Genomic DNA, 26,929 nt, shown 5'->3' with positions numbered 1-26,929 from the left:
AAAAAATTTTTTTAAAGAAGCGATTGGACGATTGTGAATTACTGGGGGCTTACTTCAAACGAAGGATCACTACCGCTGTAGTGGGTAGAGCTGTGGAGGTTGCGCACGAGGCACTGAAACGGGCCGCAGGAACGTGAACCAACGGGGCTGCTGACTCTGCAACCTACTGCCCGGGAATCGACAGCAGGGCACAGATCAGCTAGTCTGTCTGTGCGCTGCCAGTGTGTCTGGTTTAAACAGAGAGAAAATAAACAGCAGGAAAGGCAGCCTGAAGGCTGAGGCAGCACAGATCAGGGAGCTGCAATCCAAGAAAAGGCGCCATGGATACATTTGATGAGGAGGAGGAGACATGGAACTCTTTTGAGTAAAGGTTCCAATCGTTCCTTAAAGCCAGTCAGGCACCAGCACACCTACACACTATGGAATTTAGTACGCCCAGCTAAATCTGGAGACAAGTGATATGGTGAGTTAATGGCTGTCTCGCAATAACATTTCTCTCCCCATCCACTATTAAGACCATAAGACATAGGAGCGGAAGTTAGGCCATTCGGCCCATCGAGTCCACTCCACCATTCAATCATGGCTGATTTCAACTCCATTTACCCGCTCTCTCTCCATAGCCCTTAATTCCTCGAGACATCAAGAATTTATCAACTTCTGTCTTAAAGACACTCAACGTCCCGGCCTCCACCGCCCTCTGTGGCAATGAATTCCACAGACCCACCACTCTCTGGCTGAAGACATTTCTCCTCATCTCTGTTCTAAAGTGACTCCCTTTTATTCTAAGGCTGTGCCCCCGGGTCCTAGTCTCCCCTGTTAATGGAAACAACTTCCCTACTTCCACCCTATCTAAGCCATTCATTATCTTGTAAGTTTCTATTAGATCTCCCCTCAACCTCCTAAACTCCAATGAATATAATCCCAGGATCCTCAGACGTTCATCTTATGTTAGGCCTACCATTCCTGGGATCATCCGTGTGAATCTCCGCTGGACCCGCTCCAGTGCCAGTATGTCCTTCCTGAGGTGTGGGCCCAAAATTGCTCACAGTATTCTAAATGGGGCCTAACTAATGCTTTATAAAGCTTCAGAAGTACATCCCTGCTTTTATATTCCAAGCCTCTTGAGATGAATGACAACATTGCATTTGCTTTCTTAATTACAGACTCAACCTGCAAGTTTACCTTTAGAGAATCCTGGACTAGGACTCCCAATTAAGAGCTGAAAGATTTCACTTTCACCATCATGCATCGGGGGAAAGGGAAAACATTTCACAATTTACTGCATCACTGCGAAAGCGAGCAAAGTACTGCGAGTTTGGAAAAACTTTGGATGACATTTTTCCTGCCATCAGAAATTAACCCATCCAAAGGAAATTGTGACCTGCAGGTGCATTATCCCTAAAATCTGCGATAGAAATCACAATGTCTGTGAAACTTGCTGCGAGGGAAGGTTCCCACATTGGAGTTCGAACTAAAGTCCAGAAGATGGAGACCACCAAGGACCTACCATGTCAACACTGCAACCAAGTGGGGCATCCAGCTGGAGGTTGTTGGAGCAAGGAGAACAAATGCAAATATTGTGGTAAAACTGGTCATGATGCCAAGGCATGTTGGTCATACCAACCTTCATCAGCACAAAAGAAGTGTACCAAGAAAAATATTGCAAAGTCTACAGGGTGCATTTACCAGTAAAGTGATCCAACTGAAGACGCACCGAGTCAGATTAAGGAATGTAAGCTCGTCGTTCTAGCAGTACAAAGAGACGGTTTTGGGTCTATCCAAAATTAAATTAAACATGATTAAGATGATGTGGAGATGCCGGCGTTGGACTGGGGTGAGCACAGTAAGAAGTCTTACAAAACCAGGTTAAAGTCCAACAGGTTTGTATGAATGGACATTGCATGACAATCACCAGGCAGGAATGTTCCCTTCCAGTCGGGGAACACTTCAGCAGTCAAAGGCATTCAGCCGCTGATCTCCGGGTAAGCGTTCTCCAAGGCGGCCTTCAGGACGCGCGACAACGCAGAATCGCCGAGCAGAAACTTATAGCCAAGTTCCGCACACATGAGTGCGGCCTCAACCGGGACCTGGGATTCATGTCTCATTACATTCATCCCCCACCATCTGGCCTGGGCTTGTGAAATCCTACCAACTGTCCTGGCTTGAGACAATTCACACCCCTTTAACCTGGGGTTACCTCTATCTCTGGATCTGTAAAGACTTAATTACCTGCAAATGCTCGCATTCTAAGCATTGTCTTGCATCTTTGACTTTGTCGATACATATGTTTCTGGAACATACCTCTTCATTCACCTGAGGAAGGAGCAGTGCTCCTAAAGCTAGTGATTTGAAACAAACCTGTTGGACTTCAACCTGGTGTTGCAAGAGTTCTTATTATTAAGATGGAGGTGGATACAGGTGCTGCAGCATCACTTATACCTGAATATTTTTTTTTGTCATGGGGTTGTGTTAGTTAAGAGTCAACCACATTGCTGTGGGTCACTGATGCACTAAGCGTCAAGAACCACAAAGACATGTGAGACTTTAACCAAGGCTTTAATACACCACATAGGAAGCTTACCCGACACAGACGACCCCAGACAAAATGGGTCAGGTCTCAGAAGCTGGGTCTTATACCTAACTCCCGGGGGAGTGGCCAAGGTGGAGCTCTCCGTGGCCAGGTCAGGTTACATACAGGTGACCGAACCTCTACAGAGCAACAGTACAATACACAGTACAATACACAGGATTACAGGGCCACGTTACACACAACTATTATATAACTATGTACAATGCTAGGGAAGTACAGTGGTGTATCACCACAGTCACATATAGACTCACCAAATGAAGGAGCTGCGCTTCCAACAAACCTGATGGACTTTAACCTGGTGTTGTAAGACTTCTTACTGTGCCCATCCCAGTCTAACACCTCTCCACATCACATATATGCCAGACCAGGTAAGGACGGCAAATGTCCTTCCCGAAAGGACATTAGTGAACCAATCGACAATGGTTTCATGGTCATCATTGGACATTTTTAATTCCAGATTTTTTTTTATTGAATTCAAATTTCACCATCTGCAGTGGTGGGAGTTGAACCTGCGCCCCCAGAACAGGACTCAGAGTCTCTGGTTTACGGGTCCAGTGACAATACTCCAACGCCACAACCTCCATGGCTATCTGCGATTGCAACCATCTGATGTGGCCTTAAGGACAGACACCGAGGAGGTTGTACCGCTGAAGGGTTCCATCAAGTTGACTGTGAAGGTTAACGAGCAAAAAATGCACTTGCCTCTTCATATTTCTCAAATAAACATTCCAGCATTGTTTGCAAGATCTTGGTAAAGGAAGATTAAGGAAGATTAACAGTGATTAGCACTGTGGCTTCACAGCGCCCAGGGCCCAGGTTCGATTCCCCACTGGGTCACTGTCTGTGTGGAGTCTGCACGTTCTCCCCGTGTCTGCGTGGGTTTCCTCCGGGTGCTCCGGTTTCCACCCACAGTCCAAAGATGTGCAGGTTAGGTGGATTGGACATGCCAAATTGCCCTCAGTGTCCAAAAAACGTTAGGAGGGGTTATTGGGTTATGGGGATAGGGTAGAAGTGAGGGCTTAAGTGGGTTGGTACAGGCTCAATGGGCCGAATGGCCTCCTTCTGCACTGCCTGTTCTATGTTCTATGTTTTAAGCTAAACAGGACCATTTTGAACCAACTTGTTGATTCTATGAATGATCCTCAACCACTTCTGAGAAAGTATACGAAGGTATTCGAGGAGTCACTTGGATTCATCATTGGGGCTGCGGGCGGCATGGTGGCACAGTGGTTAGCACTGTTGCTTCACAGCGCCAGGGACGCAGGTTCGATTCCCAGCTTCGGTTAATAGAACATAGAACATTACAGCGCAGTACAGGCCCTTCGGCCTTCAATGTTGCGCCAACCTGTGAAACCAATCTAAAGTCCATCTACACTATTCCCTTATCGTCCATATGTCTATCCAATGACCGTTTGAATGCCCTTAGTGTTGGCGAGTCCACGACTGTTGCAGGCAGGGCATTCCACGCCCTTACTACTCTCTGAGTCAAGAACCTACCTCTGACATCTGTCCTATATCTATCTCCCCTCAATTTAAAGCTATGTCCCCTCGTGCTAGACATCACCATCCGAGGAAAAAGGCTCTCACTGTCCACCCTATCCAATCCTCTGATCATCTTGTATGCCTCAATTAAGTCACCTCTTAACCTTCTCTCTAACCAAAACAGCCTCAAGTCCCTCAGCCTTTCCTCATAAGATCTTCCCTCCATCCCAGGCAACATTCTGTTAAATCTCCTCTGCATCCTTTCCAATGCTTCCACATCCTTCCTATAATGCACCGACCAGAATTGCACGCAGTACTCCAAATGCGGCCGCACCAGAGTTTTGTACAGCTGCAACATGACCTCATGGCTCCGAAACTCAATCCCTCTACCAATAAAAGCTAACACACCGTACGCATTCTTAACAACCCACTCAGCCTGGGTGGCAACTTTCAGGGATTTATGTACATGGACACCGAGATCTCTCTGCTCATCCACACTGCCAAGAATCTTACCATCAGCCCAGTACTCTGTCTTCCTGTTGTTCCTTCCAAAATGAATCTCCTCACATTTTTCTGCATTAAACTCCATTTGCCACCTCTCAGCCCAGCGCTGCAGCTTATCTATGTCCCTCTGTAACTTATAACATCCTTCCGCACAGTCCACAACTCCACCGACTTTAGTGTCATCTGCAAATTTACTCACCCATCCTTCTATGCCCTCCTCCAGGTCATTTATAAAAATGACAAACAGCAGTGGCCCCAAAACAGATCCTTGTGGTATACCACTAGTAACTGGACTCAAGTCTGAACATTTCCCATCAACCACCACCCTTTGTCTTCTTCCAGCTAGCCAATTTCTGATCCAAACTGCTAAATCACCCTGAATTCCATGCCTACATAAGAACATAAGAACTAGGAACAGGAGTAGGCCATCTGGCCCCTCGAGCCTGCTCCGCCATTTAATGAGATCATGGCTGATCTTTGTGGACTCAGCTCCACTCTCCGGCCCGTACACCAATTCCCCGTATCACTTTATTCTTTAGAAAGGCATCTATCTTTTTCTTAAAAACGTTTAAAGAAGGAGCCTCAACTGCTTCACTGGGCAAGGGATTCCAGAGATTCACAACCCTTTGGGTGAAGAAGTTCCTCCTACACTCCGTCCTTAATCTACCTCCCCTTATTTTGAGGTTATGCCCCCTAGTTCTGCATTCCCCGACCAGTGGAAACAACCTGCCCGCATCTATCCTATCTATTCCCTTCATAATTTTATATGTCTCAATAAGATCCCCCCGCATCCTTCTAAACTCCAATGAGTACAGTCCCAGTCTACTCAACCTCTCGTCATAATCTAATCCCCTCAACTCTGGGATCAACCTAGTGAATTTCCTCTGCACTCCCTCCAGTGCCAATATGTCCTTTCTCAGGTAAGGAGACCAAAACTGAACACAATACTCCAGATGCGGCCTCACTAACACCCTATACAATTGCAACATAACCTCACTAGTCTTGAACTCCATCCCACTAGCAATGAAAGACAAAAGTGGTGGAGAAGGTGGAGAAGTAGGCTGCAAGTGTTGGGCACACTGGATAAGTGGGGCTTGTTCAAGGATCAGCTACTGCGTGTTCTTGATAAGTATGTACCGGTCAGACAGGGAGGAAGGCGTCGAGCGAGGGAACCGTGGTTTACCAAGGAAGTGGAATCTCTTGTTAAGAGGAAGAAGGAGGCCTATGTGAAGATGAAGTGTGAAGTTTCGGTTGGGGCGATGGATAGTTACAAGGTAGCGAGGAAGGATCTAAAGAGAGAGCTAAGACGAGCAAGGAGGGGACATGAGAAGTATTTGGCAGGAAGGATCAAGGAAAACCCAAAAGCTTTCTATAGGTATGTCAGGAATAAGCGAATGACTAGGGAAAGAGTAGGACCAGTCAAGGACAGGGATGGGAAATTGTGTGTGGAGTCTGAAGAGATAGGCGAGATACTAAATGAATATTTTTCGTCAGTATTCACTCAGGAAAAAGATAATGTTGTGGAGGAGAATGCTGAGCCCCAGGCTAATAGAATAGATGGCATTGAGGTACGTAGGGAAGAGGTGTTGGCAATTCTGGACAGGCTGAAAATAGATAAGTCCCCGGGACCTGATGGGATTTATCCTAGGATTCTATGGGAGGCCAGGGAAGAGATTGCTGGACCTTTGGCTTTGATTTTTATGTCATCATTGGCTACAGGAATAGTGCCAGAGGACTGGAGGACAGCAAATGTGGTCCCTTTGTTCAAAAAGGGGAGCAGAGACAACCCCGGCAACTATAGGCCGGTGAGCCTCACGTCTGTAGTGGGTAAAGTCTTGGAGGGGATTATAAGAGACAAGATTTATAATCATCTAGATAGGAATAATATGATCAGGGATAGTCAGCATGGCTTTGTGAAGGGTAGGTCATGCCTCACAAACCTTATTGAGTTCTTTGAGAAGGTGACTGAACAGGTAGACGAGGGTAGAGCAGTTGATGTGGTGTATATGGATTTCAGCAAAGCGTTTGATAAGGTTCCCCACGGTAGGCTATTGCAAAAAATACGGAGGCTGGGGATTGAGGGTGATTTAGAGATGTGGATCAGAAATTGGCTAGCTGAAAGAAGACAGAGGGTGGTGGTTGATGGGAAATGTTCAGAATGGAGTACAGTCACAAGTGGAGTACCACAAGGATCTGTTCTGGGGCCGTTGCTGTTTGTCATTTTTATCAATGACCTAGAGGAAGGCGCAGAAGGGTGGGTGAGTAAATTTGCAGACAATACTAAAGTCGGTGGTGTTGTCGATAGTGTGGAAGGATGTAGCAGATTACAGAGGGATATAGATAAGCTGCAGAGCTGGGCCGAGAGGTGGCAAATGGAGTTTAATGTAGAGAAGTGTGAGGTGATTCACTTTGGAAGGAATAACAGGAATGCGGAATATTTGGCTAATGGTAAAGTTCTTGAAAGTGTGGATGAGCAGAGGGATCTAGGTGTCCATGTACATAGATCCCTGAAAGTTGCCACCCAGGTTGATAGGGTTGTGAAGAAGGCCTATGGAGTGTTGGCCTTTATTGGTAGAGGGATTGAGTTCCGGAGTCGGGAGGTCATGTTGCAGCTGTACAGAACTCTGGTACGGCCGCATTTGGAGTATTGCGTACAGTTCTGGTCACCGCATTATAGGAAGGACGTGGAGGCTTTGGAGCGGGTGCAGAGGAGATTTACCAGGATGTTGCCTGGTATGGAGGGAAAATCTTACGAGGAAAGGCTGATGGACTTGAGGTTGTTTTCGTTGGAGAGAAGAAGGTTAAGAGGAGACTTAATAGAGGCATACAAAATGATCAGGGGGTTGGATAGGGTGGACAGTGAGAGCCTTCTCCCGCGGATGGATATGGCTGGCACGAGGGGACATAACTTTAAACTGAGGGGTAATAGATATAGGACAGAGGTCAGAGGTAGGTTCTTTACGCAAAGAGTAGTGAGGCCGTGGAATGCCCTACCTGCTACAGTAGTGAACTCGCCAACATTGAGGGCATTTGAAAGTTTATTGGATAAACATATGGATGATAATGGCATAGTGTAGGTTGGATGGCTTTTGTTTCGGTGCAACATCGTGGGCCGAAGGGCCTGTACTGCGCTGTATTGTTCTATGTTCTATGTTCTATGTTCTAAAACTCGATTAGCCTTCTTAATCACCCGTTGCACCTGCACACCAACTTTTTGCGACTCGTGCACCAGCACACCCAGGTCCCTCTGCACAGCAGCATGTTTTAACATCTTACCGTTTAAATAATAACCCATTCTGCTGTTATTCCTCCCAAAATGGATAGCCTCACACTTGGCAACATTGAATTCCATCTGCCAGACCCTATCCCATTCACCTAACCTATCCAAATCCTTCTGCAGACTTCCGGTATCCTCTGCCCTTTTTGCTTTACCACTCATCTTAGTGTCGTCTGCAAACTTCGACACATTGCACTTGGTCCCCAACTCTAAATCGTCCATGTAAATTGTGAACAACTACGGGCCCAACACTGATCCTTGAGGGACCCCACTAGTTACTGGTTGCCAACCAGAGAAACACCTATTTATCCCCACTCTCTGCTTTCTGTTAGTTAACCAATCCTCTACCCATGCTACCACGTTACCCTCAATGCCATGAATCTTTAGTTTATGCAGCAACCTTTTGTGTGGCACCTTGTCAAAAGCTTTCTGGAAATCCAGATATACCACATCCATTGGCTCCCCGTTATCTACTGCACTGGTAACGGCCTCAAAAAATTCTACCAAATTAGTCAGACACGACCTACCCTTTGTGAACCCATACTGCGTCTGCCCAATGGGACAATTTCCCTCCAGGTGCCCCACTATTTCCTCCTTAATGATAGATTCCAGCATTTTCCCTACAACCGAAGTTAAGCTTACCGGCCTATAATTACCCGCTTTCTGCCGACCTCCTTTTTTAAACAGTGGTGTCACGTTTGCTACTTTCCAATCCACTGGGACCACCCCAGAGTCTAGTGAATTTTGATAAATTATCACTAGTGCGTTTACAATTTCCCTAGCCATCTCTTTTAACATTCTGGGATGCATCCCATCAGGGCCAGGAGATTTGTCTACCTTTAGCCCCATTAGCTTGCCCAATACTGCCTCCTTAGTGATTACAATCATCTCAAGGTCCTCACCTATCATATCCTTATTTCCATCAGTCACTGGCATGTTATTTGTGTCCTCCACTGTGAAGACTGACCCAAAAAACCTGTTCAGCTCCTCAGCCATTTCCCCGTCTCCTATTATTAAATCTCCCTTCTCATCTTCCAAAGGACCAATATTTACCTTAGCCACTCTTTTTTGTCTTATATATTTGTAGAAGCTTTTACTATCTGCTTTTACGTTCTGAGCCAGTTTACTTTCATAGTCTACCTTACTCTTCTTTATGGCTTTTTTAGTAGCTTTCTGTTGTCCCCTAAAGACTTCCCAGTCCTCTAGTCTCCCACTAATTTTTGCCACTTTGTATGTTTTTTCCTTCAATTTGATACTCTCCCTCACCTCCTTAGATATCCACGGTCAATTTTTCCCCTTTCTACCGTCTTTCTTTTTTGTCGGTATGAACCTTTTCTGAACACTGTGAAAGATCGCTCGGAAGGTTCTCCACTGTTCCTCAACTGCTTCACCATGAAGTCTTTGCTCCCAGTCTACCTTAGCTAGTTCTTCTCTCATCCCATTGTAATCACCTTTGTTTAAGCACAAAACACTAGTGTTTGATTTTACCTTGTCATCCTCCAACTGTATTTTAAATTCCACCATATTGTGGTCGCTCCTTCCAAGAGGATCCCGAACTATGAGATCATTAATCAATCCTGCCTCATTACACAGGACCAGATCTAGGACCGCTTGTTCCCTTGTAGGTTCCATTACATACTGTTCCAGGAAATTATCCCGGGCACATTCTATAAACTCCTCCTCAAGGCTGCCTTTACCAACATGGTTAAACCAATCGATATGCAGATTAAAATTTCCCATGATAACCGCTGTACCATTTCTACATGCATCCGTTATTTCTTTGCTTATTGCCTGCCCTACCATCCTGTTACTATTTGGTGGCCTATAGACTACTCCTATCAGTGACCTTTTTGCCTTACTATTCCTGATTTCCACCCAAATTGATTCAACCTTGTCCTCCATAGCACCAATATCATCCCTTACTATTGCCCGGATGCCATCCTTAAACAACAAAGCTACACCACCGCCCTTACCGTCCATTCTATCCTTTCGTATAGTCTGATACCCTTGGATATTTAACTCCCAGTCGTGACCATCTTTTAACCATGTTTCAGTAATGGCCACTAAATCATAGTCATTCACGATGATTTGCGCCATCAACTCATTCACCTTATTCCGTATACTACGAGCATTCAGGTAAAGTACACTTCTGCTGTTTTTTATGTCTTTGTTATGAATCCTAACACCTTGATCAGTAACTTTTCGCAAATTATTTTTCCTCTTACCCTTTCTCCTAATTTTCCTTGTCTTTGAACCCATATCTCTGTATGCCTCCGTATTTTCTGCAGTCGCCTACCGTGGGGAACCTTATCAAACGCTTTACTGAAATCCATATACACCACATCAACTGCTTTACCCTCGTCCACCTGTTTGGTCATCTTCTCAAAGAACTCAATAAGGTTTGTGAGGCACGACCTACCCTTCACAAAACCGTGTTGACTCTCTCTAATCAAATTATTCCTTTCCAGATGATTATACATCCTATCTCTTATAAACCTTTCCAAGGTTTTGCCCACAACAGAAGTAAGGCTCACTGGTCTGTAGTTACCGGGGTTGTCTCTACTCTCCTCCTTAAAGTTGGGGACAACATTTGCTATCCTCCAGTCTTCTGGCACTATTCCTGTAGACAAAGATGACTTAAAGATCAAAGCCAAAGGCTCAGCAATCTCCTCCCTAGCTTCCCAGAGATTCCTAGGATAAATCCCATCCAGCCCAGGGAACTTAACTATTTTCACATGTCTATGTCTGTTAATGTCTGTGCGGAGTCTGCACATTCTCCCCGTGTCTGCGTGGGTTTCCTCCGGGTGCTCAGGTTTCCTCCCACAAGTCCCGGAAGACCTGCTTGCTAGGTGAATTGGACAATCTGAATTCTCCCTCTGTGTACCCGAACAGGTGCCGGAGTGTGGCGACTAGGAGATTTTCACCGTAACTTCATTCGTGTTAACGGAAGCCTACTTGTGACACGAATAAAGGTTATGTTAAGGAAGGCATCCCTGCAAGAGAAAGAGCAGTGAACTAAACACTCAAATAAAAGCAAAATACTGCGGATGCTGGAAGGTGCTGTTTTGCAGATGGTGAATCATTTGTTAATTATTCATATCTAACTGTGACGTTGTAAATGTCAGGTACGAGTCAGGATTGATAAGAGATTATTGCTCAGTAAGTGATGGGTGAATTGAGGTGTAGCTGAGACTAATGGTGTTGTTGTGGGGATTCGGTAGTTGCAGATGCATTCGCTGACCTCAACCACTCGTGTAAGGTAATTGAACGTCTTGAGGCACTGCATCGAAGTCTTTGGGGCTAAAACTCCTGCCGCTGACCTCCACGGCTATCTGTCCCTACCGAGTGTGCCAGTGGAGGACCTCCTGGCTTGCTGTGGATACAGTTGAAGGGCTAATCCCACATGGTGATGCCTACGTCTGTGCTCAGGTGCTGTTGAATACAGCCCTCTTTGTGATTAAGCTGAATCTGAGAAAGCGTTGACGAAGGTGGTTTGTTAGTGTATTGTTATTGTGAAAACGAAGTTGCACGACGGCATCAAAATAATTACTCATTCTGATCACCGAACGTGAATATTAAATCAATATGTAAATGACTTACCAAAATAAGTGTAATTGTTTCCAGAACTTACATTAATAATAGGTAATAGACAATTTACTGGGCTAGTGCTCACAAAAGCTGTTTTTTGTAGATGGTAAATCATTGCTTAATTATTCACATCTAATCGTTATTTTGTCAGCAAGTCATTACTGTGTTTTAGATATTTAGAATGCTGCTAAAGAGCCATTATTACACGACTAATATTATAAAAACACATTATGGATTTAATATTTACTGGACAATTTCTGCAGTATATTAATTTTAAAATCGCAGCACTGTAATTGTTGAATTCATGGCTTGTCAAGCTTTAATCTGTAGTCCCCTTTTTAATTCTTTACATTGACTTGCCTCCGCAATTTTAATGTTGCCCGCACACTGACTCATTCTCCTGCCCAAGTGTTGCCTCCTTGTTCTTTATGATGTGAATTTATGTGTTCATTAACGTGAGGGATGTAAATGTTGTGGGAATCGAACAGTTCCCCAGCTCTGGCACCTTTTTGATTCAGTATCTAACACTCTCAGGTCACGATGACTAAGAACAGAGTAAAGCCCAACAATAGCTCAACTTCAACACACCAGCGTGGCATTTCTTCAGGTCACATGTTATGACTTCTGAAGCAATTTGCGATTAATTAAGGCCAAATTAGGGCCACTTTAGTGCTGTAGTCCTGAAGCCACTGAACAGAAATGAATGGAGGGCCGCAGAGGGAAATCAAGACCTTGCATTTACATAGTGCCTTCCACAACCTCCAGATAACCCAAAGCACGTCACGGCCATTTCTGCACCTTTTGAAGATTGGGATAATAATAATAATCTTAATTAGTGTCACAAGTAGGCTCACATTAACACTGCAATGAAGTTACTGTGAAAAGCCCCTAGTCGCCACTCTCCGGCGCCTGTTCGGGGACACAGAGGGAGAATTCAGAACGTCCAATTCACCTAACAAGCACATCTTTCGGGACTTGTGGGAGGAAACCGGAACACCCGGAATAAACCCACGCAGACATGGGGACAATGTCCAGACTCCACAGACTCAAGCGGGAATCGAACCTGGCACCGTGGAGCTGTGAAGCAACAGTGCTAACCACTGTGCTACCGTGTACGAAACGCAATAGCCGATGTGCACACAGCAAGATTCTGCATACACCAAAGCGATAAATCTGTTTTAGTGATGCTGGTTGGCGCCGATCCCAGCAGCAGGGAGAACCCCCACTGCTCATTTTATTCAAGATAGCACCGGAGGAGCTTTTATAGCCCCCTGAGGGAGAACGTGCAGGGCCTCAGTTTGATGTTTTATCTGAAAGGCAGCACCTCTGCCAGTGCAGCACCCCCTCAGGACTGTGGTGGAGTGATGGCCTATGTAACGTGCCGAAGAAGTGGGGCGTGAACTGACAGCCTCTTGACTCCCAGGCAAGACTGTTATCAATGGAGCATCAGCTGAGATACCTCAGGGAGGTGCTGCTCTTCATTGTGTATAATACCCTTATCTTCCTGGAGGACAATGGCCAGAATTTAATGTGGCGTGGCAGTCCCGATCGTTCATGAAGTGGCGCAGAATGACGTTGGGAGGGAGCCCTGATGTCATCAAGTTGCTTCCCGATATTTCAGTTGGTGGGCACAGATGGAAGTCGGGTGCATGATGTTATTGGGCATTACAACTGAATAGATTAACAGAAATTAAGCAAGGAACAAAGTAAAAGGGGCTGCTCCTAGTAGGAGCACAGCCCAAAACTAACAAAAGAGAAACGGAAACTTAAAAACATCAAATCAACGTGTGCAAAGAAGGGTCAATAAAACAACCCAAACCCTGCGGTGCCCACCGAGCCCGGCAGGTCTCAAGTGTGCCCGTGGACACCGCACGCCCCCTCTCCAGGGACACCCGGCCGCGAATGAGGGTGCGGATGAGGGGCAGACAGTCCGGTCGGAAAACCCCCTCAGTTGCCCGCTGCCCGGACCTGGTAATGGCAAGTTTCGGCAGGCCCTGGAGCAGGTTCACGAGGAGGTTCTCCGTCTTCCCCGCCCCTCTCCACACCGGGTGCCCGTAGATCAGGAGCGTGGGACTGAAATGTAAACAAAACTTTGTTAAGAAACTGAAAAGGGAGTGCAGCCTAGGGGAAGTCGGATGCATGCCCGCTGACAGATAAAGAGCCAATTCAGGGTAACTGGCAATTGACTGCGATTTTGATTACCCTCGTCACACAGGTTACTCGTTTCAGTGACCTTTACGTTTTTCACGGATTCTATATCCAGCGCGGGATAAAAGGCCCACAGACAGTTCCAAAGGTGAGTCATTAGGAGTTTGGCTGTGAGCGGTTTGGACCTGGTTTATAGATAGTTTCTGGTATTTTTATGTTGTTCAGGGCAGCACGGTAGTACGGTGGTTGGCACAGTTGCTTCACAGCTCCAGGGCCCCAGGTTCAATTCCCAGCTTGGGTCACTGACTGTGTGGAGTCTGCACGTGGTCCCCCTGTCTGCGTGGGTTTCCTCCGGGTGCTCCGGTTTCCTCCCACAGTCCAAAGAAGTGCGGGTTAGGTGGATTGGCCATGATAAATTGCCCTGAGTGTCCAAAAAGGGTAGGTGGGGGTACTGGGTTACGGGGATAGAGTGGAGGTATGGGCTTAAGTGGGTTGTTCTTTCCAAGGGCCGGTGCAGACTCGATGGGCCGAATGGCCTCCTTCTGCACTGTAAATTCTATGAGAAGAACTCAGTTCTTTGTGATCATTTCCTGAGGCTTTTTGCCAATAAGGCCTCTCAATGCCGAACCTGCAGAAACATCTGCAGAGAAATGGGGACTCTGCTGGAGGGACCTCCTCAGAAGAGGAGGGGAGGGCCAGAAGGGACAGGAGGCCTGTTTCCCGCAGGCCGCATTCCTGAGTGGGACCGACCTATGGACTGAGAGTGGTGCAGGGTTAGCAGGAAGTGCAAGGGAGAAGGGTCCGAAGAAGGCGCCATTATCCATTAGGCAGGGTCTACAGGCAGCCCTCAGTTACCTGGACATGTCTGAGGTTCGATACTGAAGAGGATTCTGCCTCTCCAGCAAGATTGTCAACTCCATACGCGAGATGATTTTTCCAGGGATCGCCTCCAACTGTAGTTGGTGGCCACTCTGTGCCGGTCACCAAAGGTGACGAGACGTGAACCTTTTAGTCTTAGATTCTTCCCAAGGGTCCCAAGGGTCACTGGGAGATCTATGGGGCGTCAGCAATTGGCTGCCCACAGCTGCATCAAACTGGTCCATGATGGTCTGTTCCGAAGGGTGAGCACCTTCATTCACTTCAGGTCCAATGAGGCCAGCCAGGCTGAATGACCGATTGCAGGATTTCCCGGATCCAGGAAGATATTGACTGCATGCATGTAGACATCAAGGCACCAGCATAGGAGCCGGGTGCCTTCGTCAGTCGACATTAATGTCCAGGTTGCGTGTGACACAGGAGTCAGACACTATGGGTTTACGCCAGGTATCCTGGAAGCTGTCATGATGCCTACATCCTCTGTCACTCACAGATCCTGTGACATTTTGTGACAAGGGCAGTAATTGAGAGGTCAATGGGTAGAGGAGGTCCTGCTGCCTGGACTGTTCAGGAGCAGCACTTCAATATCATTCTGAGTACGTTTACCTAACTGTTGTTTGCTGCGCATTGCACGATCTGGCTCTGTTAAGGGGGTACCGATTGGGCGATGAAGACAACAATCCTTCTCCAGAGGTGGCGGAGGGCCTCACAAGTACTGGGATTGAGGACGAGCCGGAGTAACCCCGGTGTGAGGATCCTGATGTGAGGCAGGGAGACGAGGGTCCGCATGGTAGCACAGTGGGTAGCACTGTTGCTTTGCAGCTCCAGGGTCCCAGGTTCAATTCCCGGCTTGGGTCACTGTCTGTGCGGAGTCTGCACGTTCTCCCCGTGTCTGCATGGGTTCCCTCCAGGCGTTCCAATTTCTTCCCACAAGTCCCGAAAGACGTGCTTGTTAGGTGAATTGGACATTCTGAATTCTCCCTCCGTGAACCCAAGCAGGCGCCAGAGTGTGGCGACTAGGGGCTTTTCACAGTAACTTCATTGCAGTGTTAATTGATTGATTGATTTGATTTATTGTCCCATGTACCGAAGTACAGTGAAAAGTAATTTCCTGCGGCCGAGGGAACGTACACAGTACGGACATAGCAGACAAAAAGAATAATCAACAGAGAACATTGACAAATGATACATTGACAAACAGTGATTGGTTACAGTGCGGAACAAAGGGCCAAACAAAGCAAATACATGAGCAAGAGCAGCATAGGGCGTCGTGAATAGTGTTCTTACAGGGAACAGATCAGTCCGAGGGGGAGTCGTTGAGGAGTCTTGTAGCTGTGGGGAAGAAGCTGTTCCTATGTCTGAATGTGTGGGTCTTCAGACTTCTGTGAGGTGTTGGGTGCTCTGAGGTACAGACGAACCAACACGGTTGCGATTGGTACAACGCAGTTTTATTCCAACTAACTATTTACACATCTGACTTGGTACTCAGCACGTTGTGACAGTGTGAGTGTCTTGTTAATGAGCTCCTGGCCCTGTGCTGTCTCCAGATGGACTGGCCAGGAAGTGTCGTGTTTCTTGTCTTATACTGTGTCTGCTCTTGTCTGTGATTGGCTGTCGTGTTATGTTTGCTAATTGGTCTGTTGGTCTGTCTATCATTATGTGTGTGTTATGATGTATGTTTGAATATCATGACATCCCCCCTTTTTTACAAGATTATCTGCCTACGTGGTTATAAATATAAATGTGTCCTGAGTGCAGCTAAAGGTGTGTGTGCGTAATATTTACATCATGTACATGGGGCTTAACTATATACAAGGGGCGATGTCAGGTGTGACATGCTGACGAGGTTGTACCATAACAAAAGAAGAACAACGTTGAAATTTGGACCGATCAAACGAGGCCTGGAACGATAAAACAGTGGCATGTTACAAAACAGTGGTTGCTAAGGTTTGACGTGTGAACAGTCTCATAAGTCCAGTCTAGTAGGTGGGCGACGAATTCGGGTTGACCGTTAGGGTGGCACTTCATTCATCGCCCGGATTGATGGTGTTGACCCGGTTCGCATCAATGACCGCAACCCGGAAGGCGCCTTGGTCATCTGTGTCGTCGGTTTGGATGTCGTGATGTGGAGGCTGAATGGTCTGCACGTTCCTGCGAGGTTGTCGGAGATGTGGAAGATCAACAGGTTGAGCCGCTTGAAAGTAGGCAGCGTAGTGGCCCAACTTGCCACGGCGTAGGCATTGTCGGGTTTTTGCAGGACATTGCCCTTTTAAATGTGCAGCTCCACAGTTGCCGCACGTCATGACATCATGGCGTTTGTTACGCCACTGCGCATGCGCAGTTCGGTCTTGCGTCGGGCGCGCCTGCGCAGTGCGTCCCTCAGTGTTGCCGTAGGTTTTGGCGCGCACAAACGCGGGAGGCCTCAAAACGCGCGCGAAACGGCCGCCCTCGTCCGGGCCGCGGGCCGGGAGAAACTCGATTGCCTGGATGCATTCGGCCTCGTGGGTGGCCTGGCTTGCCGATTCGATCGCGTGGGACCCCCTCCGTGCCGATTCGGTCGCCTGAAATTGGGCATAGCGGCTGGTCGCATTTTCATGCAGGACACAGGCTTCAACTGCAGATGCTAAGGTCAAGCCTTTAATTTTTAGAAGCTGCTGGCGTAGGCCACTGGAGGCAACGCCAAAAGCGATCTGGTCCCGGATCATGGACTGTGAGGTGGTGTCGTAACCACGGGACTGCGCGAGTATGCGGAGGTGCGTCAGGAAGGACTGAAAGAGTACCTTGCAGGCGCTGCTGAAAGACATACCTCTCAAAGCTTTCATTGACCTCAACGTTGAAGTGCTTGTCGAGCTTGAGGAGGACCGTGTCATACTTAGATTTGTTCTCGCCTTCCGCGAACACCAAGGAGTTGTATACATCGATGGCGTGCTGACCTGCGGTAGTGAGGAGCATGGCAATCTTTGTTTCATCCGAGGCGCCCTGTTTTTCATTGGCTTGCATGAACAGTTCGAATCGCTGCTTGAAGAGCTTCCAATTTGTGCCCGGGTTCCCAGCGACTTGCAACGGCTGCGGTTTGTTGCAGGTGTCCCTGGCTCAGGAAGGCAGATTTGCCGGTAGGTATCGATTCACTCACTGGTACCATGAGGTGTTGGGTGCTCTGAGGTACAGACGAACCAACACGGTTGCGATTGGTACAACGCAGTTTTATTCCAACTAACTATTTACACATCTGACTTGGTACTCAGCACGTTGTGACTGTGTGAGTGCCTTGCTAATGAGGTCCTGGCCCTGTGCTGTCTCCAGATGGACTGGCCAGGAAGTGTCGTGTTTTATACTGTGTCTGCTCTTGTCTGTGATTGGCTGTCGTGTTATGTGTGCTAATTGGTCTGTTGGTCTGTCTATGTTATGTCTCTATATCTCTGTATATATTATGTATGTGTTATGATGTTTGTTTGAATATCATGACATTCTGTACCTTCTGCCTGATAGAAGGGTCTGGAAGAAGGCAATGCCTGGCTGGCATGGGTCTCTGATAATGCTGTCTGCCTTCCTGAGGCAGCGGGAGGTGTAGACAGAATCAATGTGGGGGTGGCAAGCTTGTGTGATGCGTTGGGCTGAGTTCACCACACTCTGCAGTTTCTTGCGATCTTGGACCGAGCAGTTGCCGTACCAGGCTGTGATGCAGCTGGATAGGATGCTCTCTGTGGCACATCTGTAGAAGTTTGTGAGAGTCGATGCAGACATGCCAAATTTCTTTAGCTTCCGTAGGAAGTAGAGACGTTGTTGGGGCTTTCTTGATTGTTGCATCAACGTGAGTGGACCAGGACAGAATGTTGGTGACGGTGACCCCCAGGAACTTAAACCTATCGACCATCTCCACTTCAGAGCCAGTGATGTAGCCGGGGGCGTGTCGCACTAGGCTTCCTGAAGTCGATGATCAGTTCCTTGGTCATTCCAACATTTAGAGTGTAAGTTGGAGCAAACTCATCAAAGGACCAAAATGAACTTGACATGTTGGAACAGGACATTCCATTTTAAAAGGACAGATTGCTGTACAAACTATGTCTGCAGGCAGACAACTGAATCAAGACAAACAGGCCGTGAGTCATCAAACAGTCCGATCTCATTCAAAGAGGGGCAGTTGAAATGCAAATCACTTGCTGCCCTGGCCAGACGGAAGCACAATACCTTAATGCGATAACAATTAAAGTTGTCTCCAGTGACCATTGTCAAGAGACCAGCAGAAATCAGAGATATTGCAAGCTTTTGTAAGGGCATTGATTAAAATCAAATTACGTTCTGACACCTTTTGATTGAGGAACTTAATCACTTCCATCCTGTCAACAATCAGAGTGGCTTCCTTTGTCCTGGAACTCATCTGTGGGAGGGGTCAGTATTTGACCCATTCGGGGTTTTGCCCTTAAAATGACAAGTCTGAGGAACGGTTGGGAGAACTCTACTCTCCTGCCGGACACAAGCTTCGCCTTGCTGAAAACAGGCCATGAGAACCGGAGGAGCAATAGCCGCAAGGACCGGCCAGCTTGGAAGAAGATCTAAAGAAATCTGTGCCAACGCTTTTTTAACTATCCCGTCCCTGGAGCGGTGAGTATATTCCTCCAGCTCACAGAAAACTCCCAATTAGTATAGTTTGCTGAGGTTTGGAGTGGGTGAGTGAATATGAAATTAAATGAAATGAAAATCACAAGTAGGCTACAAATGAAGTTACTGTGAAAAGCCCCTAGTCACCACATTCTGGCTCCCGTTTGGGGAGGCTGGTACGGGAATTGAACCGTGCTGCTGGCCTGCCTTGGTCTGCTTTCAAAGCCAGCGATTTAACCTTGTGCTAAACCAGCCCCTTCTATCTGTGTACATCTGTGTATCTGTGTTTGCGGGCGCTAAAGTAAATCTGTGTAAGCTGTATGAATTTTCGATGTGCCGTTTAGTTTCTTGTTTTACACATAGTATTTCATAATCGGTGTTTGTGTGTGTGGGTTAATCTGAGTTGCAGAAGACTTAATTTCTCTTGAAAAAATCAATTATTTTAAAACTACCATTATTGTGGTCTCACCTTCCTTTCACTGTCTGCTCTGGTCATGTCACAATAATTGCCAGGACATAATCTCGTAGTCAAGGACCGGAAAAGGGGATCTGAGCGCTTCGAACACGCTCACTCAAGAGAGGCTACTGGTCAGTAATAAAAAGTGGTCCCTCTTTCTCTCTCTCTTGTGATGTTGCACTAGTGGGGCGATTCCGAGTGACATTTCACCATCACAGGAGATAGACTCACACAGGCGTAGGTGGACGTCAAGGTAACTGGTGTGGCATAAGGACAACCTCACTGGTTCGGTATAAACAGTGAGACTTGTCCCCTCTCTCTTGCGAAGCTGTCCCCAGTGCGACACTTCTGGGTCGTGGTTTCAATACCTGCAGGAGAGAGACACCCACAGTTATTTGTGACACTCAATACCAGCCTGTTGTGGAGTAAAGGGACCCCTTTTCGGTACAAGAGAGAGGTTGTTTTCGGTACACCATGCAAGCAAGTGATCTATCTCCCTCCTGTAGTCTGATTCGTCGTTGTTTGAGATACGGCCCACTACAGTCGTATCATCCGCAAACTTATAGATTGAGTTGGAGTTAAATCTTACCACACAGTCATGTGTATATAGGGAGTACAGTAGAGATTACAGTACAGTAATGTAAGCCTACTTGTGACAATAATAAAGATTATTATTAGGGAGGCCTTGATCCAGAGGGCTTTCAGCTGGATGAGCAAAGCAAGGAGTCAAGCGGTCCTCCACCTTCCTGACCTCTCCGGATGAAGCATTCTGTCACCCTGAAGACAGGGTCTGACCTCTGACGTAAACTTTTCAGACCCTCCAGTGCGTCACAAGTGACTCCCGGGCCTCTTTCCGATCATTTGTTTGAAGCTCACAAAGGCCATTGCGGATTCCCTGGTGGCAGAGGATGCGGATAAGGGGAAGGCACGTTGACAGCGGCGGGACCATCACAGGCCACCCACCGACGGGCCACCCCCATCACCGCAAAACATGCCACGGGGGGGGAGACAGAAAACCCTGTCCAATGGCTGGAACTCTCCAGTCGTTTACTCCAGCGGGATCTTCCAGTCCCGTCGACGGTGCACCCCCCCCCCCCCCCCCCGGGTTTCTCAGCAGCGAGGGGTGCAATCACAGGAAGCCCCATAGACAATGGCAGGACCAGAGGTTTCTGGCCAATGGCCGCCTCCCTCCGCGGCGAAACACGCAGTGGGTTGTGCGGTAATTCCACCCAATGACGAATTTTGATGATGACGGTAAATATATAAGTTAACCAGTGCACAAATGCCAAGGAGACATAAATCACCCATGACAACCCCTTATGTGGTCCTAGCGAATTAGACTTGCATTTGTGTGCGCTGCACCCTTGTCCTCCCCCTCACTGGCAGTTGGATTGGAGGCTGACTGCTGACTCTGATGCCCAAACAACCTTGATGACCTTTGTGGTCATCCTCTGATCACTGTGTTGGCACTGTCTGGGCAGGAGAATTCGACGCCACGACTGGGCACTCCTCAGTCATTGCAGTCTCACCAGATGCAACGGTCACTGGTAGAGGGGTGGAGGAGGTGCTGCCATCATCAAGAGCCCAGGAGAGGAGCCTGCTGATGTGAGCTCCAGCTCATCCGTCAACAGGAGGTTTGTTTCAACCTCTCTGCTCACCACTGATGGACGGGCAGCTAGCAGAGCTCCCTCATCCATCTCCCACACTGGCACTGACCTGCTGAGCTTCCTGCCAGTGTGTGGACACAAAAATCTGAACTCAATATCAGAAACCCCTGATTGAGGTCCTGGAGGTGCATCTCCACAATAGTCCCTCAATGGAAGAGGCTGTGCACTCTGAGCTCTGGGTCAACGCAGTACTCACACTCCGCATGGGCTCTTCCAAGATCGACGGCATGGGCACGCAGACCCTCAGGGATCTCTGCCAGCGTCTCCTGCGCATCACATTGGGAAGCCAGCATCTGCCACCTAGTGGGCAACTCCAGAGGCTCATCACTTGCCTCAGACTCAGCGTCATCCATGTCACCAGCCTCTCCTCCAACTCCAGCCCCTTGTGGACTCACTGCCTCCGCGAGCACCTCTGGCGAGTGCGAGGCTTCTCCACCAATGTGCACCACCATCTGATCTGAAACACCTCTGCTCCCCGGTGTGGCTGCATCTGTGCCGGTGGATGGTGCAGAGGGAGGCTGTGACGCTGGTACACCTGGCAGATGTTCCCCCTCAGGGGTCGAGCATCGGTCCTCAGGGTATCCTTGGAGTCGCGATGGCGAGGAATCTGAGGGAGCAAACAAAAATGTCAGCATCGGCCACCGTTAGGAAGCCTGAGTGCTTGCAGTCTGCTTTCCCTTTACAAACACATGAGCAGATGCTGTCGAATGGACGAGCAACAGGAATAAATGCATTTCAGATCTCAGTCTTATAGCGACAGTCCCAGATCTCTTTGATGCTAAACCAATCTCTTCCCTTTCCACTGGATTCTTACCCTCACCGGTCAGCGCTACCTCTCCGCGACCTGCGGACCTGGCTCCACGCTTGTGAGCCATTTCCGCGCATGTTCCTCCACACGACTGATGATCAGTAGGTTTGGTATCCCCCACTAGTCTGTCCTCACCCCAGTGAATTATGAAACTGTTTCTCCTGTACAGAAAAAAAGTGCTTCCATTAGCGCACTCCAACATGCCACTACATTAATTTTAAATGTGAGATAGAATTTTGTTGAGCAAAGATATTAAGGAATATGGACCAAATGCAGGACACAGATCAGCCATGATTTCATTAAATGACGGGACAGGCCCGAGGGGCTGAATGGCCTATTCCTGTTCCTATGCTCCTACATTGCAACATCCTCACTCCCAGAGATGCAGGGGCTGTTGGCCATCACCCTGGCATGCATGCCAGCCATGATCTATCAAGGCACATGATTTGCTTCTGATGTTCTGCATTTTACATCCCTGGGCACCGACATATGCTGCCACTAACAAAGACCATCGACCCACGTGGAAGCAGTACTCCCCTTGCCTGAGGGTGGAAGGTCTTCAAATCTTTGCGACACTGGATCCAGGTTCGGAGTACAACATCATGGCCAATGACCAGGCCTTCATGATAATGTTTGTTTTGTTTTGTTTTGTTTATTGTCACGTGTACCGAGGTACACTGAAAAGTATTTTTCTGCGAGCAGCTCAACAGATCATTAAGCACATGAAAAGAAAAGGAAATAAAAGAAAATATATAATAGGGCAACACAAGGTACACAGTGTAACTACATAACACTGACATCGGGTGAAGCATACATGGGTGTAGTGTTAATTAGGTCAGTCCATACGAGGGTCGTTTAGGAGTCTGGTGACAGTGGGGAAGAAGCTGTTTTTGAGTCTGTTCGTGCGTGTTCTCAGACTTCTGTATCTCCTGCCCGATGGAAGAAGTTGGAAGAGTGAGTAAGCCAGGTGGGAGGGATCTTTGATTATGCTGCTCGCCTTCCCCAGGCAGCGGGAGGTGTAGATGGAGTCAATGGATGGGAGGCGGGTTTGTGTGATGGACTGGGCTGTGTTCACGACTCTCTGAAGTTTCTTGCGGTCTTGGGCCGAGCAGTTGCCATACCAGGCTGTGATGCGGCCCGATAGGATGCATTCTATGGTGTATCTGTAAAAGTTGGTAAGAGTCAGTGTGGGCATGCCGAATTTCCTTAGTTTGCTGAGGAAGTATAGGCGCAGTTGTGCTTTCTTGGTGATAGCGACGACATGGGTGGACCAGGACAGATTTCTGGTGATGTGTACTCCTAGGAATTTGAAACTGCTGACCATCTCCACCTCGGCCCCGTTGATGCTGACAGAGGTGTGCACAGCATTTTGCTTCCTGAAGTCAATGACCAGCCCTTTAGTTTTGCTGGTACTGAGGGGGAGATTGTTGTCGCTGCACCACTCCACTCGGTTCACTATCTCCCTCCTGTATTCTGGCGCTGGCGCTGTGAAGCAACAGTGCTAACCACTGTGCTACCATGCCGCCCTGCTTCCATCATCAGTGCTTATAATGTGGCCTATCTTTATGTCATTGGCAGACTTGTATAAGTGGCTCCCCAGCAAACTCAGGGAACGGTCAAGACCCAGCAAAACTCTAATGGGGTGCCATTGGTCACATGCTGCCAATTAGAGTACTTGTCCATTACCAAGCTTCCTTACCTTGGCGGGGGTGGGGGAGAGTGGGGAGGGGGAGGGGTCTGATCCCACAGTTAATACGACCAGAAATTCCCAACAAGGACCAAGGGAACTTTTGACCATTCCGCCAAATTTTCCACCTGTGAGTGACGGGACCTGAAAATACCGGTCAATCCAAGTCAATAATTAGCCTTCAATTCCATTAGCTTTCGCTTCAGCTATGCGTCTTTGTCTGAGGATCCTTATCAAATGCCTTATGGAAGTTCATGTAATTAATATGCATCGGCAACCCATGTCCATTACTAATATAATAATAATAATCTTTATTAGTATCACAAGTAGGCTTATATTAACACTGCAGAGGACTGGAGGACAGCAAATGTGGTCCCTTTGTTCAAAAAGGGGAGCAGAGACAACCCCGGCAACTAAAGACCAGTGAGCCTCACGTCTGTAGTGGGTAAAGTCTTGGAGGGGATTATAAGGGACAAGATTTATAATCATCTAGATAGGAATAATATGATCAGGGATAGTCAGCATGGCTTTGTGAAGGGTAGGTCATGCCTCACAAACCTTATTGAGTTCTTTGAGAAGGTGACTGAACAGGTAGACGAGGGTAGAGCAGTTGATGTGGTGTATATGGATTTCAGCAAAGCGTTTGATAAGGTTCCCCACGGTAGGCTATTGCAAAAAATATGGAGGCTGGGGATTGAGGGTGATTTAGAGATGTGGATCAGAAATTGGCTAGCTGAAAGAAGACAGAGGGTGGTGGTTGATGGGAAATGTTCAGAATGGAGTACAGTCACAAGTGGAGTACCACAAGGATCTGTTCTGGGGCCGTTGCTGTTTGTCATTTTTATCAATGACCTAGAGGAAGGCGCAGAAGGGTGGGTGAGTAAATTTGCAGACGATACTAAAGTCGGTGGTGTTGTCGATAGTGTGGAAGGATGTAGCAGGTTACAGAGGGATATAGATAAGCTGCAGAGCTGGGCTGAGAGGTGGCAAATGGAGTTTAATGTAGAGAAGTGTGAGGTGATTCACTTTGGAAGGAATAACAGGAATGCGGAATATTTGGCTAATGGTAAAGTTCTTGAAAGTGTGGCTGAGCAGAGGGATCTAGGTGTCCATGTACATAGATCCCTGAAAGTTGCCACCCAGGTTGATAGGGTTGTGAAGAAGGCCTATGGAGTGTTGGCCTTTATTGGTCGAGGGATTGAGTTCCGGAGTCGGGAGGTCATGTTGCAGCTGTACAGAACTCTGGTCCGGCCGCATTTGGAGTATTGCGTACAGTTCTGGTCACCGCATTATAGGAAGGACGTGGAGGCTTTGGAGCGGGTGCAGAGGAGATTTACCAGGATGTTGCCTGGTATGGAGGGAAAATCTTATGAGGAAAGGCTGATGGACTTGAGGTTGTTTTCGTTGGAGAGAAGAAGGTTAAGAGGAGACTTAATAGAGGCATACAAAATGATCAGGGGGTTGGATAGGGTGGACAGTGAGAGCCTTCTCCCGCGGATGGATATGGCTGGCATGAGGGGACATAACTTTAAACTGAGGGGTAATAGATATAGGACAGAGGTCAGAGGTAGGTTCTTTACGCAAAGAGTAGTGAGGCCGTGGAATGCCCTACCTGCTACAGTAGTGAACTCGCCAACATTGAGGGCATTTAAAAGTTTATTGGATAAACATATGGATGATAATGGCATAGTGTAGGTTAGATGGCTTTTGTTTCGGTGCAACATCGTGGGCCGAAGGGCCTGTACTGCGCTGTATTGTTCTATGTTCTATGTTACTGTGAAAATCCCCGCGTCGCTACACTCTGGCACCTGTTCGGGTACACTGAGGGAGAATTCAGAATGTCCAATCCACCTAACAGCACGTCTTTCGGGGCATGTGGGAGGAAACCGGAGCACCCGGAGGAAACCCACGCAGACACTGGGAGAAGGTGCAGACTCCGCACAGACAGTGACCCAAGCCGGGAATCGAACAATTCAGCCATGTTTGTCAGGAATAAACTACTCTTAAAAATCTATGCTGGCAAAAATACTTTCTGTCAGTGTACTCACTGCTGTAATGTAGGACGCAAAGCAAGTTCCCACGAAAGAAGCCGTCTGATAATGGTAATATTATCTGTTTTTAGTAAATGATTTATATTGGTCAGGACACCAGGAAATCTCCAGCACTCTTCTTCAAAATAGCATCGTGCTATACCTTACAGACAGGTGAGGGGACTGGCAGAGCCCCGCTGTAACTGAAAGACACCACCTCGGGCAGTGCAGCACTCCCTCAGTTCTGCCGTGGGGGAGTCAGCCTGAATGCTGTGCCCCAGCCTCTGGAGTGGATCTTGATCCCACAGCACTCTGACTCGGAGACAAGAGCGCGGCCATCCAAGGCACTCCAATATCACGGCACGAAGCACTGATACAGAATGCTCCCTCGGTTACCATGCTGCTCCACCCACGTCCCCATCTTCTCCTGGCCCCTGTGCGTACGGTTTCAATTTTTTTCCACTAGATTTATTACATTAGTTGACTTTTCCTTTCAACAGCTTGCCTTCAGCTACACCTCAAGTTGTACAGATCATGTGCATCTCTTTCTACCTCACTGCTCATTCCCGTGTTTGAAATGCTGACCTTTCCAATGATATTTAGTGATATTTATATCATCACTTACCTTTTAATTTCAATTCACATCAATTTCCCTTTCTCATGTACATTTTTTGCTTAAGATAATTAAGATCTTTCTGAGGTCGCGGTTCCAGGCCCGGTGCTTTGTTTCACGAAGCAATTTGTCTTTTTCTTTTTGCATTTTGACACGTTTCTTTAATTGCAAACTTGGTATTTTAATCCGAATTAATTCCTTCAAATTCCGAGGCGCGCACTTCAGTGTCAGAATGCCCGGCACTTCTCACGTCCTCGGCAGCCTTGTTCACATCCTCAAACGCCAGAGTTCGCTCCTCTTTTATCTAGCCGTATTTTGCTGACTTTTTCCCCTCACCTAAGTTACCCGGGCGTCCCATCCTGTGCCAATCTGTGGGCCGGCCTCTGGTAGAATTGCAGCTAATGTACGTGTCGGTAATGAGTGCATGAAATGACTGCACCTCTAATGCAATGAATGTTAATGTATCGCCAGGCTTACTCTCGCACTTTACTTCTCTGCCTGTGGCATAGTATGTAAATGTTAAAGTTTTAAACTTTTAAGAACAGGGCCTTGATGATTTCCCTGGGGGAACATAAATGAAGCATTTCACATGCGTAACAGCAA

At 47.5% G+C, this 26,929-nt stretch overlaps 1 long non-coding RNA gene across 1 annotated transcript in view; it reads right to left on the bottom strand.

Moving 5' to 3' along the window:
- LOC140427255 (uncharacterized) overlaps window positions 1–26,589 on the bottom strand; it is a 44,058-nt gene extending 17,469 nt beyond the window's left edge. Inside the window, exon 1 of the long non-coding RNA XR_011948410.1 lies at window positions 26,339–26,589. This is a non-coding gene — a long non-coding RNA (uncharacterized lncRNA). The remainder of the gene's footprint in view (window positions 1–26,338) is intronic.
- Between the last annotated feature and the right edge of the window lie 340 nt (window positions 26,590–26,929).

The sequence above is a fragment of the Scyliorhinus torazame genome, chromosome 7 (assembly GCF_047496885.1).
Source record: "Scyliorhinus torazame isolate Kashiwa2021f chromosome 7, sScyTor2.1, whole genome shotgun sequence".
Taxonomy (NCBI): Eukaryota; Metazoa; Chordata; class Chondrichthyes; order Carcharhiniformes; family Scyliorhinidae; genus Scyliorhinus; species Scyliorhinus torazame.
The sequence above is the reverse complement of the archived record's forward strand: the minus strand, read 5'-3'. Positions and strand labels throughout refer to the sequence as shown.